Raw genomic sequence first — 15,125 nt, forward strand, 5'->3', positions numbered from 1 at the left:
AGCCTGCTCATTTCTTATAGCAAAGTAATATTCCATAGTGAATATTGCCACAATTGGGTTTGCCATTCTCCAATTGAAATCTGCCATTTCTAGTTCATTACCCCTCCAAGGAGAGCTGCCATAAATATATTTAGGACATGTAGGTTCTTTTCCATTTCCCCTAACCATCTTGGGAAACAGACCTAGTGCTGGTATTATTGAGTCAAAGGCCATAACTCTTTGGAATTATGAATATGAATATGAAGTTCTATTCAAAATAGATCCACCACTAATGAATTGAGGTCCCAATTTTTCCACATCCCCTCCAACATTTGTCACTATTCCTTTCTACCATTTTAGTCAATCTGTAAGTGTAAAATAGTACTGCAAAATTTAGTTTGCATGTCTCTAATCAATAATGACTTAAGTAGTTTTTCATATTTTTGACATACATTTTTTTTATTTCTTAGAAAATTGCCTGTTTATATCCTTTGACCATTTACCAGTTGGGGAAATGACTTGCTTTCTTATAGATTTGACAAAGTTCTTTTATATTTGAGACATGAGACCTTTGTCTGGGAAACCTTCTATACAATTCCTCCCCCCACACAATTTTCTGCTTTCCTTCTGATCTTAGCTATATTTATTTCATTTGTCCAAAAAAAATTAAATTTAATATAATCAAAATTGTCCATTTTACATCTCACAGTACTATCTCTTTTTTATTTTTAAATTGTTCATCTATCCATAAATCTGATAGGTAATATGTTCCATGTTTTTCAATTTTTGGGGGGATAATATCTCTTTATCTAGGTCATGTGTCTATTCTGACATCTTGGTAAATAGTGTAAGATATCAGTTAAAACCCAGTATCTGCCAGACTACTTTCCAGTTTTCTCAACAATTTTTTACCAACTAATGAAATTTCTTTTTCCTAAGGCAATTGGGGTTAAGTGACTCACCCAGGGTCACACAGCCAGGAAGTGTTACGTATCTGAGACCAGATTTGAACCCAGGTTCAATAATTTATTATTAATAGGATATATAAGCATATATGTGTGTATTAGTATCATGAAGGAGAAAAATCAGAGAGCACCACAGTTTGGAGGCAGAGGGCCAGCTCGGGCAGTGCCGGAGATGGGGTAATTGGAGAAGGGATGAGCCCGCTTTGATTAGAGAGATAGGGCTTTGGGTCTTCTCTGGGCTTTGAAACTTAAACCCTGCTGGCTGGCTGAGAGCTAGGGCTGAAGGTCAGATAGAGAGATAAAGCTGGGATTGCAGTGTCTGGGGAAGGTGGGGAAGTGGGCAAGATTAGCAGGGACTGGGGGTTGGGAAAGGAGGGGCAGGGGCCGGAACCTTGGAAAACACTGAATTTGCTGTTCTTGCTGAGAAGGGGATAAGGAAGGAGAGGAACCAGAGGATCCAGGGCCTCCAAACCCCAAAGGGGAGAAGTGGAGGGGGGAGCATTGAAAGTTTCCCAGGAGTCAAGGAAGATTTAGGCTGAAAAGTGGCCTCTTGATGGGGTGCTTTATGGAGTGACCCTCGAGGATCAGGCTTATTAACCAATGTTGGTCAAGTGCCTCCTCTCACCAAGCAATGGGAAGCTGAGGGGACCTGAAGGCCAGATAAGATAAGCCCTCCTTCAGAGAGCTTCCTTCTCTCAGGGAAGAACCAGACTGGACCGAGTTTTATGGTGCAAGGGGGGGGGTTCAGTTGGCTGAGGTCTTGGGGCCAAAGCTTTAGGGGTTTTTGATTTAGGTGTTAGAGGCTTTCCTTGGAGCCAGTGGATAGGGAGAGAGTGGACACTGAAGAGAAGATGAGAATAGGGGTGATCAGTAGAGTCAGACAGGAGGGGAAGGGGAGCAAAGCAAACAAAAGGAGGGGGGGTATCCTTCATCCTGACCTAGGAGGAGTAGAAAGACTGACAATCATTTAAGCTGTGGGATAGGGAAAAGGAGTCCCCCATGAGGGACTCTCAGGATGGAAAGTTAGACTTGGAGTCGGCCATTGAGGCTTGAGTGGGTGGAAAGGTTTCTGAGGGACCCATCCCTGTCTGGGGCGGGCACTGGTCAGCCCTAGGACCTTTCAGCTCTGTTCAGCAGCTCCGGAGGAGTTGGGCCGTCCAAACAGAGGAAGGGCCAAGGGTTCTGGCCACCCTTCTTTGGCCAAGTAAATCTTTACTGGGAAGACACTGGGTTAAGCCCTCCCTATTGTCTGCCACGGTAACGATTTACTTAGGATTTCGGTGAAGCTGGAGTGCAAGGAAGAGACTGGGAGAGCTGGGAACGGTCAAAGGGAGAGTCAAGTGGAGCATCTTTGGAACGACTGGTCCAGTTAGGGCTAGAGCAAAAGTGGGCCCGTGCTGGGACACGGTAGAGGTAGAGATGGCTGGGGCTGGTAGTATTACAGAGCTATGAGGTCAGGTCTCAGAATCATCATTATTTGTTCATCATTATAATGATAAAGTATATAATTATAAATACAAATTATATATGATAAAATATTAACATATATAACAAAATATGTCATGTATATCATAATAAAATATATAATGCATGTCACATATACTATATCACATAATAAACTATATAAGTATACATAACATTATATATAGTGAAATGTATGTCACATAACCTTACACATAGTAAAATATATGATGTATATCATATATAACACATAATAAAACATAATGTATATCATATAGAAATTAGATATAATAAAATATATAATGTATATCATACGTAAAATAAATAATATGTCACATATAATGTTATATGCAATAAAATATGTCACGTATAACGTATATGATATATAATGTTATACATAATATAATATATAGTTATATGTAATATATAAATTATAAATTATTTGTTAATGATAATAGCTGAAAACTCTATAACACTTAAAGGTTTGCAAAGAGCTTTACAAATATTTCATTTTATGCTCATAATGATTCTGGGAAGTAGGGCTTATTTTTATCTCCATTTTACAGATAAGGAAACTGAGTTTAAAATGATGGAGAACATGTTCATATTGCAAAAGTATGTCCTGAGGATGTCCATTCCCCCAGCTGCCTTTACTTATTGCACAGGAATGAGGAACCAAGATGATTGAGGAAGTGAGGAGACTGACCCTAAGTGTAGAGGAAGAGTAGTCCCAGTTTCAGAGTTGGGAGGAACCTCGGGGACCTTCTGTCTTAGAAGTTACCAGGAATAAACATTTCCCCTGCTGCCTGCCCACCAGGCAGCCTTTGCTTTAAGGCCCCTGGGAAGGGGAACTCTCTCCTTCCCTTTTTCTCTCCATTCTTCCTTTTACCCCTTCCCTCCCTATTCCTCTTTTGGAGGGCTGGGATTATTTTTCTAGCATTAAACTTCTACCCATTTTTCCTTGTTTGGTCGTCAAATTTTTTAGTCCCAGGATCCCTTGACGCTCTTTAACATTATTAAAGACTTCAAAGAGCTTTTGTTTATATGGGTTGTCCATCACTATTTACTGTATTAGAAATTAAACTGATCGTTTTTAAAGTAAGTTTTATTGATGTTTTTTATTTTTATTTTTTTATTTTTACATTTTCATAGTTTTCTCCTTTCTAGAGAGCCATCCCATTAAAAATAGTAGTTTTTAACAACAAGAAAATAGGGAAATATTAGTACAACCAATTCAATTGATTGAAAAGTACAATCTATCATCACATCACTGTAGACTTCCCACCTTCAGGAGGATTATCTTCTCATCTCTCTATTCAAGTCACTTGGATCTTTGTAATTCTGTTTTGTTTTGTTTTTTTCATTTTTTTCCCCATTCATTGATATAATTACTGTATGCGTTGTTTTCTTGCCTCTGCTGACTTCACTCTGCATCAGTTCATACAGAGTTTTACATGCTTCTCTATGTTAATCACATCATTTCTTATAGTGTGATAATATTCCATTATATTCATATACCACAATCTTTCTTTTTTACACATTCTTCAATCAATGGACATCAGCTTTGTTTCCAATTCTTGGCTATCATAAAGAAAGTGTTGCTATAAATATTTTGGAGTTCATGGATGTTTTCTTCTTATAACTATTGGAGCCTAATAATGGAGTAACTGAATCAAAGGACATGGGCATTTTAGTCCCTTTATTTACATAATATCAAATCGCTTTCCAAAATGGCTGTACCGTCTCACAGCTCCACTAACAGTGTATTAGTTTGTCATCCTCCAACTCTCCAACATGGATTGTCACCATTTTCTGTCATCTTTGCCAGTTTATTGGGCATGAGGGCAAACTCATCTTGGGATTGCTTTGATTTGCATTTCTCTTATTACTCATAATTTGGAGCGTTCTTTCCTATGGTTGTGAATACTTGATAATTCTGTTTTGGAGAATTGCTTGTTTATATTATTTGACTACTTACCTATGGAGGTAAATTGATAATTAAAAAAACAAACAAATATTTTACTCTTCTAAAAAGAACAGGAATAAACCCAATTACATGCTAACATAATTAACAGATTTTTATGAAAAACTGTAGTGAGAAGAGTGGCATTTGGTTTTCATTTTTGCACATGTAAATCGCAAATTGTTTTTGCATTATGAGAGCAAATATCAGCACAGATGTTTCAGGATAAACCACAAAATTCAAAAAGTCATTCAACACTGAATATTTCATCACGTCTTGTTTTTATTGCCAAGCATTCACATAAAAGGTCTGCTTTGATGCCGATATGGGAAAAATAAAAGCAAAGTAACAAGTTGAGTCATGTCTAAAGATTTATCCATTTTTATAGCAAAATTACAATTCTGCAGAAATGTTTATCTGGTCTTCACCTTGGCAGACAATGGGAATAAAGGGGGTGAATAATGATTTTGTATTGTTATTAAAATAGTTTTGACCTCATGGATACCTTGAAAGGATTTGGGGGACCATACTTTGAGAACCCCTGCTCCAGGACACTAATAAAGACACAATCATATCACCATGCTGTGTTCAATTCAAATACCACTCATTATTAGGCACCTACTGTATGTAGAAACATTGGGTTAACCATGATAAAATGTGTGGTTTGAGATGGCCACATTACCATTTTAAATAACTCTTGTTAATAAAATGATCAAAATGCTCCAAAAACTCCAAAATATTAGGTGAGGTTAATCAGTGCTTGGTATATGGTAAGCTCTGGGGATACAAACTACACAGAGCTATAGTCCCTTTTTTTATAGGGCTCACATTCTAATGGAGGAGACAAAGAAAAGCCTAGTGAAGTAATGGATGTTGAAAGGCTTTGGAACTTTAAAAGTGTGGCAAAAAAAGAAAACAATAAATAAAGGAATGGTGGAAAGGAGAGTGGTCTGTGAACATGAGGAGACCCTGTTATATATACCATAAGGGCAGCTAAGCGGCAGCTGGAATGGGGAAGATTCATCTTCTTGAGTTCAAATCCAGCTTCAGACACTCACATCTATGGGATCTGAGCAAGTCACTTCACCCTGTCTACCTGAGCTACCTCATTGGTAAAATGAGCCAGGACATGGGCCACCTTTTCCTGTGTTTTAGCCAAGAAAACCCCAAATGGGAAGAGTCAGACATGGTTGAAAATGACTAACAGGAATATTTATAGCATCCCATTCATGTTCACAGTTAAAATTGTGTCTCTATAATCTATTCTCTTCATTTTTCCCTAGCTGTATGTTTTTTTCTCAATAGTATTTTATTTTTCTAAATATATCTGGTTTTCAACATTCATTTGTATAAGATTTTTGAGTTTCATGGTTTTTCTCTCTTCCTTACTTTCTCCTTCCCCAAGAAGACAGCAAGCAATCTGATATACATTAAACATGTTCATTTGTTTTAAACATATTTTCATATTTGTTATATTGTGCAAGAAAAATTGGACTAAAAGGGAAAAAAAAATCACAAGAAAGCAAAAAGGGGAGAAAAAAGTGAAAATACTCTGCTTCGGTCCACCTTCAGTCTTCCTAGTTCTTTCTCTGGTGCAGATGGCATTTTCCATCCCAAGTCTGTTGCAATTGTTTTGGGTTGCTGTATTGCTGAGAAGAGCCAAGTCCATCCTAGCTGATCATCCCATAATCGTGTTGTAACTGTGTACAATGTTCTCTCGGTTCTGCTCACTTCATTCAGCATTAGTTCATATAAGTTTTTTCAGGCTTTTCTGAAATCACCAGCTTTGTGTTTTCAACAAAATTTTAAATTGTTTCCCTACTTTCCCTGATATATTCTGAATTCAGGATTAGAGGTGATCCCTAAGCCAGAGAATTAGAATATTATCATTATTAAATTAGAATTTAATTAGAATATGGGAGAATATATGTTTCCTTTCATCGACGAAGATCTGCTTTCTTTCTGTGTTTCATCTGAACACTTAGAAAGTGGATGTAATGGGGACAATTCGAGGCTCTCCTATCTTTCAGCACTGGTCTGCACAGGACTTTGAAAATCCATCTCTGTATCTTGTACATTATTCTAGGTGCAGATCAATGCCACCTCCTTCGTGAAGTCTTCATTGATTTCTTCCCTTCGACCTCCATGAGATCCAAAAGTGATAGATCTTGTATTTCTCATATATTTATCACATTCCACTTGGTGTCCAGGGCTTTCTTTTATTTTTCTTTGAATTCCGCCGGATCTGGTGCATAAGCAGTAAATGAACAAATCTTCTCAGAGCCGCTTATTGGTTGGACTGACGCTGGCGTCAGCCAAGGGTAAAAGTTAGGGGGCAGAGGCTGGAAGAGGGGTTTGTGCTGGCTGTGGCTCGGGGCTCCCATCCTTCTGATTCTAAATTGTGTTCCGGGCTGTGGAAGTCTGACTCGGTGCCTCCGCTGGAGGAGACAGCGCCGACTTTGGGGCTTTCTGGAGACCCCAAAGCTTGAAAGAAGAGGAGGATTGAAAGGGTCAGAGATCAGGAGGGATCATGGGATGATCAGGATGGCTTCCTGGAGACCCTCAAGCTTGAAAGGAGATGAGGATTGAAGGGTCAGAGATCAGGAGGGATCATGGGATGATCAGGATGGCTTCCTGGAGACCCTCAAGTTTGAAAGGAGATGAGGATTGAAGGGTCAGAGATCAGGAGGGATCATGGGATGATCAGGATGGCTTCCTGGAGACCCTCAAGTTTGAAAGGAGATGAGGATTGAAGGGTCAGAGATCAGGAGGGATCATGGGATGATCAGGATGGCTTCCTGGAGACCCTCAAGCTTGAAAGGAGATGAGGATTGAAGGGTCAGAGATCAGGAGGGACCATGGGCTGGCCATGGTGGGACCTGGGATGTCAAGTTGAGCTTGACAGAAATGTAGACTTTATGGAGGTTAATAAGAAACTAGCGACTATTGGGCCTGAGATTTAGGGTATCAGCTCCCTCTGTTTCTCTTCCTCAGGAGGAAACTTCAGGCTTTATTTTCCTATTCAAAAACTGGTGGGTTTTATTTTTTCTTCTTTTTAAAGCACTTTCAGATGTTCCAGTTTTAAAAAGGACAGCGAGGTAGCTAAGACGGTCAAGATTTGTACTTAGGTTCTTAAAGAGGAAATCCTTCAGGATTAAGCCCGCAGCCAGTCAGTTCTCTGAACTGTTTGGCAGTTAGCAGCGGTGCCAGACTCCAGATACGGCCCTGGCTGATTGTGGGATAACTCCCCTTAGAACTGAGACCCTCACCCTTCACTCACATCACACCTTAAAGGTCTCCTTAAAGGGAGGTGCTGTTGGGGGGGACCAAGGTGTTTGGCACTCCAGGCCCAAGTGGAAGGAGTATTTTAAATGGAATCCAGTGGATATTTGAAGGCTGGCAGAGTTACACAGGTAGGAAAATTTCTGAGTTCTGAAGTGTGAGGTGCAGAGGGAGGAAGCCATTCTACTTAGCAGAAGTGTGCTTCATTTTAGGCCCCATAACTTGGTGGAGAGCAAAAACCCTCTTCGTCCTCCTCCTCCTCTTGTCTTAATGTATGGACATCTCTTCCCCAGTAGAGAGCAAAGATTTTGAAGGCACTGACCAGTTTTCAGGCTTATATTTCTTACATTGTTAGAATTAACACTGGCTCTTGTGTGAGGGTAAATCAATAAGATTTAAGGGGCTGAAGTCAGGCCTACAGCCTGACACAGGAGGTTATAAGAAATTAGGAAGCAAAGATACCCAGGATATTAATGATTTCTAATTTATATTTATTTTATAAATTCTAAAGATCTCCAAGTGCTTTCTTTGTGAAGTTGAACAGGAAAAATCAGTCATCCCCATTTTACAGATGAGGAAATTGAGGCTCAAGTGAAGTGATTGCCACAATTCAGACCCTTAGTGAGTCAGCCATCCGAGGCAAGTTTTGAATTGAAGTTTTTGTACTATTTAAGTGCATTTAATTCACGTATATGGGAAGATCTTGTCAGAAAAGATCCTCAAGGGTGATATTGCTGCCCAGGAAAAATGGTTCACTCATTTTCAGTCAGTTCCTTGACAGGCTGCAGAGGAAAGAAAGCATTACTGTTCCTTCTCATACATTAGTCCTGTTTATATGCCATTATAAGAGTTATTGATTAGCTCCCAGCTGCCCTTTTGGGGGTCACTGGAGCCAAGTCTCTTAAAGCTGGATCTAGACTAGACCCAGAAGGCCACTCAGCCCAATGTCCTCCTTTTACAGAGGGGGAAACTGAGGCCTGGGGATAGAAAGTGCCTTTCTTCACAAGGATGCAGAATGAGAATTTTTCTTCAGGTTCGTTTCATCATCTCAAAAAGCACAGCAGCAGCAGTGGGGAAAAGTTGAAATAATTTGTCGTCAGCTCCTTTGTTTTTCCTTCTTCCAGTTTTACCTGTCAGCGCTCTTGGAACGATTTTGCTTCTTTAAACTTCTTTTAACAACAACAAGACTTATTGTATTACTTTGTAAATAGCAGGCGGCATCTGCGTCTTTCTACTTGTCCTTGTTTTGCATTTTTAGGCATTTTATTAGAATTTTATTTAGTCTTTTGTTTTGGGTTTTACCTTGTCTTCACTAAAAGAAAAATTCCAATGTGGGCATTTTTTGCAATGAAAATAGTTTTGTATTTAAAGGTCCCACAGCTCTGGCTCTTCCAGGAACTTCCTGTGTAATTTGTACAAGTAACTCCCCTGCTGGGTCTGTTTCCTGACCTGTAAAAAGATAAGGTTAGACTAGATTACCTGTAAGGCCTCTCCCAGCTTATAATCTTTTGGCATTTGTGTACTCACACACACACACATTCTCATTCTCTCTCCTCCTCCTCCTTCTTCCTTTCTCTCTCTCTCTCTCTCTCTCTCTCTCTCTCTCTCTCTCTCTCTCTCTCTCTCTCTCTCTCTCTCTCTCTCCCTCCTCCCCCCTCTCTCTCTCTCTCTCTCTCCTTCCCTCCCTCCTTCCCCCCCCTCTCTCTCTCTGTCTCTCTCTCTCTCTCTCTCTCCTTCCCTCCCTCCTTCCCCCCCCCCCCTCTCTCTCTCTCTCAGCTTTCAAGGAAGCTGGACAAAATAATGGATGTTTTAAGGAAAACAGTGATCAGTTGGGAAACACCAGCGGTTTTTAGAATGACTTTTCTGGAAATCCATTGATGGGTTATTTGCTGAAGAGAACTGCAAGTTCTGGGGAGGATCCCGAAGGACCTTAGAGCCCTAGGTCTGGGACTGGGATGGATCTTCCAAGGCCACAAGCGATGAAGCTCTTATTTTTTTGTTCTCTAAGATGAATTCTATTCTTGACTTGCCCCTGATATCCAAACCACAAGTCAACACATGATTGATTTATGTCTTTGACCTGCTTGTAGTTCCTGGACCCCTAGTCCGAGATCCCTGGTTGAAAATCTGCTTCTGGCCCAAATCACCAGTGAGACTTGAAGCAACTCGCTTTATTTCTCTAAGCCTCATTTTCCTCCCATATATTTGAGTATATAAAATTAGAAAATCCCTTTTTTTAAATAAACAAAATCAACGCAGCTAAGATCAAAAGAGAGGAAAGCTGCTGATTGAGGAAAAAAAGTTTTTGTCTCAGCCATCGCTGATCAAAGTCTGATATCTAAGCTAAGTGCAAGAATTCTGTCTTCCTTTCAATTTCTTGAGGCTCTGAAACGATGATAAATATCAGAAAGAAAAAAACAGTACCAGGATATGGGACTCATTAAAGTTAACCTTGTTGACAAGGACTTAATCTTGACCTCTATTACCAGCAAGCATGATGGGAATGAGTTCTATTCAAAAAGGGAAGGGTGATAGGGAGGGGAGGAATGCTGGGGGTGGGGGGGGAACACATTGATGTCCATATCATTCAGAGAGGCGGAGATTGCTCTCCTAATGTATTGGGTAAATGCTTTATTTTGGATCTAGAGAGAAGTGGAAGAAGAATTTCATGAGCTAAAATAAAATCTGTATCAAAAGAGACTCATTACAGATCGATTGGAGCATTATGTTTGTGAAAATATAATCCCCCACTTTTTCCCACACCATGCCTTTGAATTGGTAGATAATTCAAAGCTTACTTTCTAGCTGTGTGATTGGAAGCTCTTGTTGTCATTTAACTTTCTTGTGCCTCCGTTTCCTCATCTGTAAAATGGGCCACCTTATTCGCTACCGACAATAAAAAAAAAATTAATAGTAATTAAATGTTGCATAAGGTGTTGAGCTCATTGAGCCAAAACTCATTCAGAGTTATCCACGATCTCCTAATTGTCAGACTTAATGCCTTTTTACTCAGTCTTCATTCTGCCCTGGACCCTCTTCTCTCCTCCTTCCATCTGTACCTGCGGATTCAACCATCACATTGATGCTATTGACTCTCAGATCTACTTAGCCAGACCCATCCCCCACTGACCCCGAATCTCTGCTTTCCCTTTGATCTCCGAACCACCGGTCCCGAGGGCATCTTTAAGAAAAAAGAACCTTTTCCCCCAACCCACCCCCAGCTTCCTCTTCCTCACTTCCCTGTTCCTGTACCTCCATCCCAGTCATGGAGGCTCCCAGTCTGGGAGTCTGCTCCCTTTCTCTCACCTCCCAGATTCAACGCTGCTAAGAATTGTCCTTTTCCATTTCTCCAAAGCCCCCTTCTCTCTCCTCCCACGCTGCGGGGGACCCCATCATCTGCGCCTAGATTTTGAGAGTGAGTCTGTCAGCCTCCAGCCCCGCCCCTTCTCTGCTCAGCAGCCGGAGGGATCTCCCCACAAGCCTCTCACTCTGTCAACTTCCGTAGCTCCCTATCATCTCCCAGCTTCTTAAGAACCTTCCCCGCCCACAGTCTTTCTAGTGCTCTTACATTTTAGCCTCTCTCTCCCCTTCAGTCCGGTGACCTCCAACAAGGCAATTTATCTCCAGACACTGTGCATTGTTTGGGGGGTCCCCCATGCAGGGATTCCTCCCTCCCCATCTCCTCCTCCTGGCTTCTTAAAAATCCCAGAAAACCCCGCCTTCTACAGGAAGCCTTTCCCCACCCCCCAACCCGATTCCTCCCTTGATTATTTCCAACTTAATTGTCCACAACTATTTGTACATTCTCTTCCCCATCAGATCGCCAGCCCCTCTAGAGCAGGGACTAAACTGGAGTGGGGGGGGTATGCCCAGCCCTTCTCTCTGGGTCTGGCATATGGCAGGCACTTGTTGATTTAAGTGTAGAACAAAAGGAAAACATATGATGGTCCAATGAAGGAGCCGGGCCCTAAAACCAGAGACCCCCCCTCCCATCTGGGCTTGTTCCCTGCAGTAACTGGAGGGGGTCATGGCGTGATGGGGGAGGGTCTGCCACGTGCCCGCGACTGGGGCCTGCGGAGGGCCGAGCCGCCGAGCCAGGGGTCCCGGTGCATTTGGGGACTGATTGGAGGAAGAAAGAATAAAGGAGTTTTCCGAGGGCAGGAAGCGTTTCCCCTCCGCCTGCCCCGGGTCCTGGCAGGTCTAGGTGGGAACGCCCCTCCCCCACAGAGCTGCGAGCTCGGAAAGTTCCTGCACCTGCGTCCCTCTATCTCTGCTCTCCCCTCCCCCTCTCCCCGTGGTGGTGCTGCTGAGGAATGCTTTTAGGGGAGAGGGGAAGAGGGGGCACGGCCTGGGCTCCCCCCCCACAGACTCTCAGGTCCTCCTCCACTCTGGGGGAATGGACAGCGGGCTCCCCCGACATCGTGACCCCCGGGGTGCAGAGCCCGAAGGCTCCCTCTGACTGCCCTCTTTTCCGTCCCCAGGCGGCCGTGGGGGCTCAGGATGGAGGGGGACCAGGGAGACCTAATCCACTTAGAGAGGCCTCTCCCCATCCCGGCGCCCTGGGGGAGCCCCATTCACATGGATGTGGGGGCGGGGAGGTATTAGGTTATTTAGAGTAATCTGGATTATAAATAGTCCTCGTGGCTGAGCCGGGGAAGTGAAACCCTCCCGCCCCCGCCCCCCTTGGAGCCCTGACTTTGACTTCCTGCTCCTCCGCCTAAAATGAGCTGTCAGAGTCCTAGCAGCCGGACTGACCGGAGCTGCGGGGTCTGATCGCTGGGGGCTGGGGTGGGGGTGGAGTCTGCATTTCTCTGCTGCCTCCCCTCTCCCAGCCCAGGAGGGAGCGCCCCCCTTGAGGCCGCCTGCCCGTAAATACAGAGTAGGTGAATTGCCATTCCGAGGGGGACAGTGCAAGAAAGCCCAGGAGTCGGGACTTTTGTCGGTGCTTTGGCCCCGGAACATTGGCCAGCTCCTCCTTCATCTCACGTGCGCGCGCATATACTCACGTTGCCTCTACGAATATAATTGTTCCCTTATGGATAGCCCAGGAGACTGGACAGGCCTGGGGGAGGCCGGGGGTGGGGGCCAGCTCGGAGGACGCACGGGCAGGACCCGAAGCCGCCGCCACCACTTCTGGAACAGCTTTGGGGTCACTGGGGGCGTGTGTGCTCATTGTGTGTTGTCTGTTGGCCTTTGTCCCGGGCGGGTGACCCCCTTGGCAGGGACACCCCCGACCAGGCCCAGGGCGGAAAAAATCCCTCTCCAGACTCGATGAGCGGGTTCCTCCTTGCCCTTGGCCTTGGAAAAGCGCCTGCTAATTAATTAATTTGCCCACAAACGGCGGCGCTGCGGTTTTATGGGCCCTGTGGTTTGGCCTCCTGTCAGCGCCCCCCCCCCCCCTCCCGGCTGAGCCCACAGCTCCTTCCCTGGCCTCCTCCCAGCGCTGCGCAGACCCCCTCTCACCTCTAAATCTCTGTGCTGTGGCTCGCACTTCCCTGGATAAGCTTTTGCGCTTGACTCGGCCCTGTGCTGGGCATTAAGGATTCTCCTCCGACATTAGAGTGACCCCACTTCCCATCTCCCCTTCTTTTTCTCTTTCCACCTCTCTTCTCTGTTGGTCCCTCCCTCCCCGCCCCCTCTCTCTTATCTCTGTCTCTCCCCCTTTCTCTCCCCCACCCATGAGAAGGTCTGTTCAGGAGGCAGGGGATGGCCTCCATAATTTAGGGACCCCAACCCTGGCCACAGAAGCTCCCGAAAAGGGAGAAGCCAGACCAGAGGGACAGAGAAAGGGCTTCAAATGCAGTCTAAGGAGTTTAGTGTAGATCCAGCTCTAGTACCGGCTGGTTCTGTGACTTCCCGACAATCACTTCCCAACCTGGGCCTCCCTTTCCTCATTTCTTTGTTCCTCTTCTTAAAGCATATTTATTGCTTACTCTAGTCAGTATCTGTCATTAGGCAGAAGAAAGATTTACTTTCTGCTGTAACTAGTAATTCATTTTCATTGTTTAGGGGATTAAAGAATTCCATCCCTCAACAAGAGAGCTTATAAATTTCTGCTATCTTAAATTTTTTTTTAATGTTACTTTCGGGGCAGTGGAGAGAGCACCAGCCCTGAATTCAGGAGGACCGAGTTCAAATCTCGTCTCAGACACTTAACACTTCCTGGCCGTGTGATCCTGGGCAAGTCACTCACCCCAATTGCCTCAGGGAAAAATATTTATATATAACTTTTTGTTACATTTTAAGTTTCAAATTATCTTCTTCCCTCCCTTCTCACCCCATACTGGAGGCTGCCATTTTACACACACCACACATTAAACCACACTGTGCATACTTTTATTTATCATCTTTTTTCTGGATGTGGATAGCATCTTCATGAACTTCTCATATGCCTTTTGTAGTTTGCATATTTATAATATTCAGAAATAGTCATTCACAGCTTTTGTACAACAGTCTCTTGGTTCTTATTTCACTCTTCATTATTTCAAGCCAGGTTTTCCTTGTTTTCTAAAATCAACCTGCTCATCCTTTCTCACAGCACAGTAATATTCCATTAGCTTCACATACCACAGCTTGTTTAGCCGTTTCCCCCGTGGGCATCCCCTTGGCTTCCAGTTCTTTGCCACCACAAAGAGAGCTGCTACAAACATTACAACATTTTACAACTGACCTAACAGTGCTGTTGTTGGGTCAAAGGCAACACGGCTTTATAACTCTTTCGGCATTATTTCTGATTGCTTTCCAAAACGGTTGGATCAGTTCACAGTTCCACCAACATTGTATCCGCATCCCAATTTTTCCACATTTCCCCCATCAACTATTGTCATTCTCCATATTATTTTAGCCAATCTGATAGGAGTGAGGTATCACAAAGTTGTTTTAATTTATACTTCTATAATCAGTAATGATGTACTTTTTTATATAATTATATATTTTTATTTCTTTATCAAAATAATTTCCTGTTCATAGCCTTTGGCCATTTATCAGTTGGAGAATGACATATATTCTTAAAAATTTGACAAAGTTCTTTATGTATTTGACATGAGACTTTGATCTGAGAAAAAGTATATAAATTCCCCATCCCCCCAATTTTTTGCTTTCCTTCTAATCTTAACTACACTGGTTTTATGTGTATAAAACCTTTTAATTTAAGGTAACCAAATTATTCATTTTTACATCTAACAATACTATCTTCTGTTTATTCATAAATTCTTATCTCTATCCATAAGTCTAATAAATAACATTTTTTTAATTCTTCTAATTTTCTCATATCTCCTTTTATATAACTATTTTTATTTTGGTAAATGGTATAAAATATTGATCTGTGCCCAATTTCTACCAGATTCCTTTTGATTTTCCCACTTTTTTTTTTCTTTTTTTTCTTTTTAACCAAATGGTGAATTCTTACCACAAAAGCTTAAATCTTTACATTTTGGCAAAGACAAAATTACTATAATTTATCTACTACTGTGTGT

At 42.7% G+C, this 15,125-nt stretch overlaps 1 long non-coding RNA gene across 1 annotated transcript; it reads right to left on the bottom strand.

The window, feature by feature from the left end:
• Positions 1-8,814: 8,814 nt before the first annotated feature.
• On the bottom strand, positions 8,815-12,930 carry LOC141560275 (uncharacterized). The gene is made up of 3 exons (XR_012487685.1): positions 12,657-12,930; positions 10,449-10,536; positions 8,815-9,099 (listed from the first exon to the last, which is right to left on the bottom strand). It is a non-coding gene; the product is annotated as an uncharacterized LOC141560275 (long non-coding RNA).
• Positions 12,931-15,125: the final 2,195 nt, after the last annotated feature.

The sequence above is a fragment of the Sminthopsis crassicaudata genome, chromosome 3 (genome assembly GCF_048593235.1).
Source record: "Sminthopsis crassicaudata isolate SCR6 chromosome 3, ASM4859323v1, whole genome shotgun sequence".
Classification (NCBI taxonomy): Eukaryota; Metazoa; Chordata; class Mammalia; order Dasyuromorphia; family Dasyuridae; genus Sminthopsis; species Sminthopsis crassicaudata.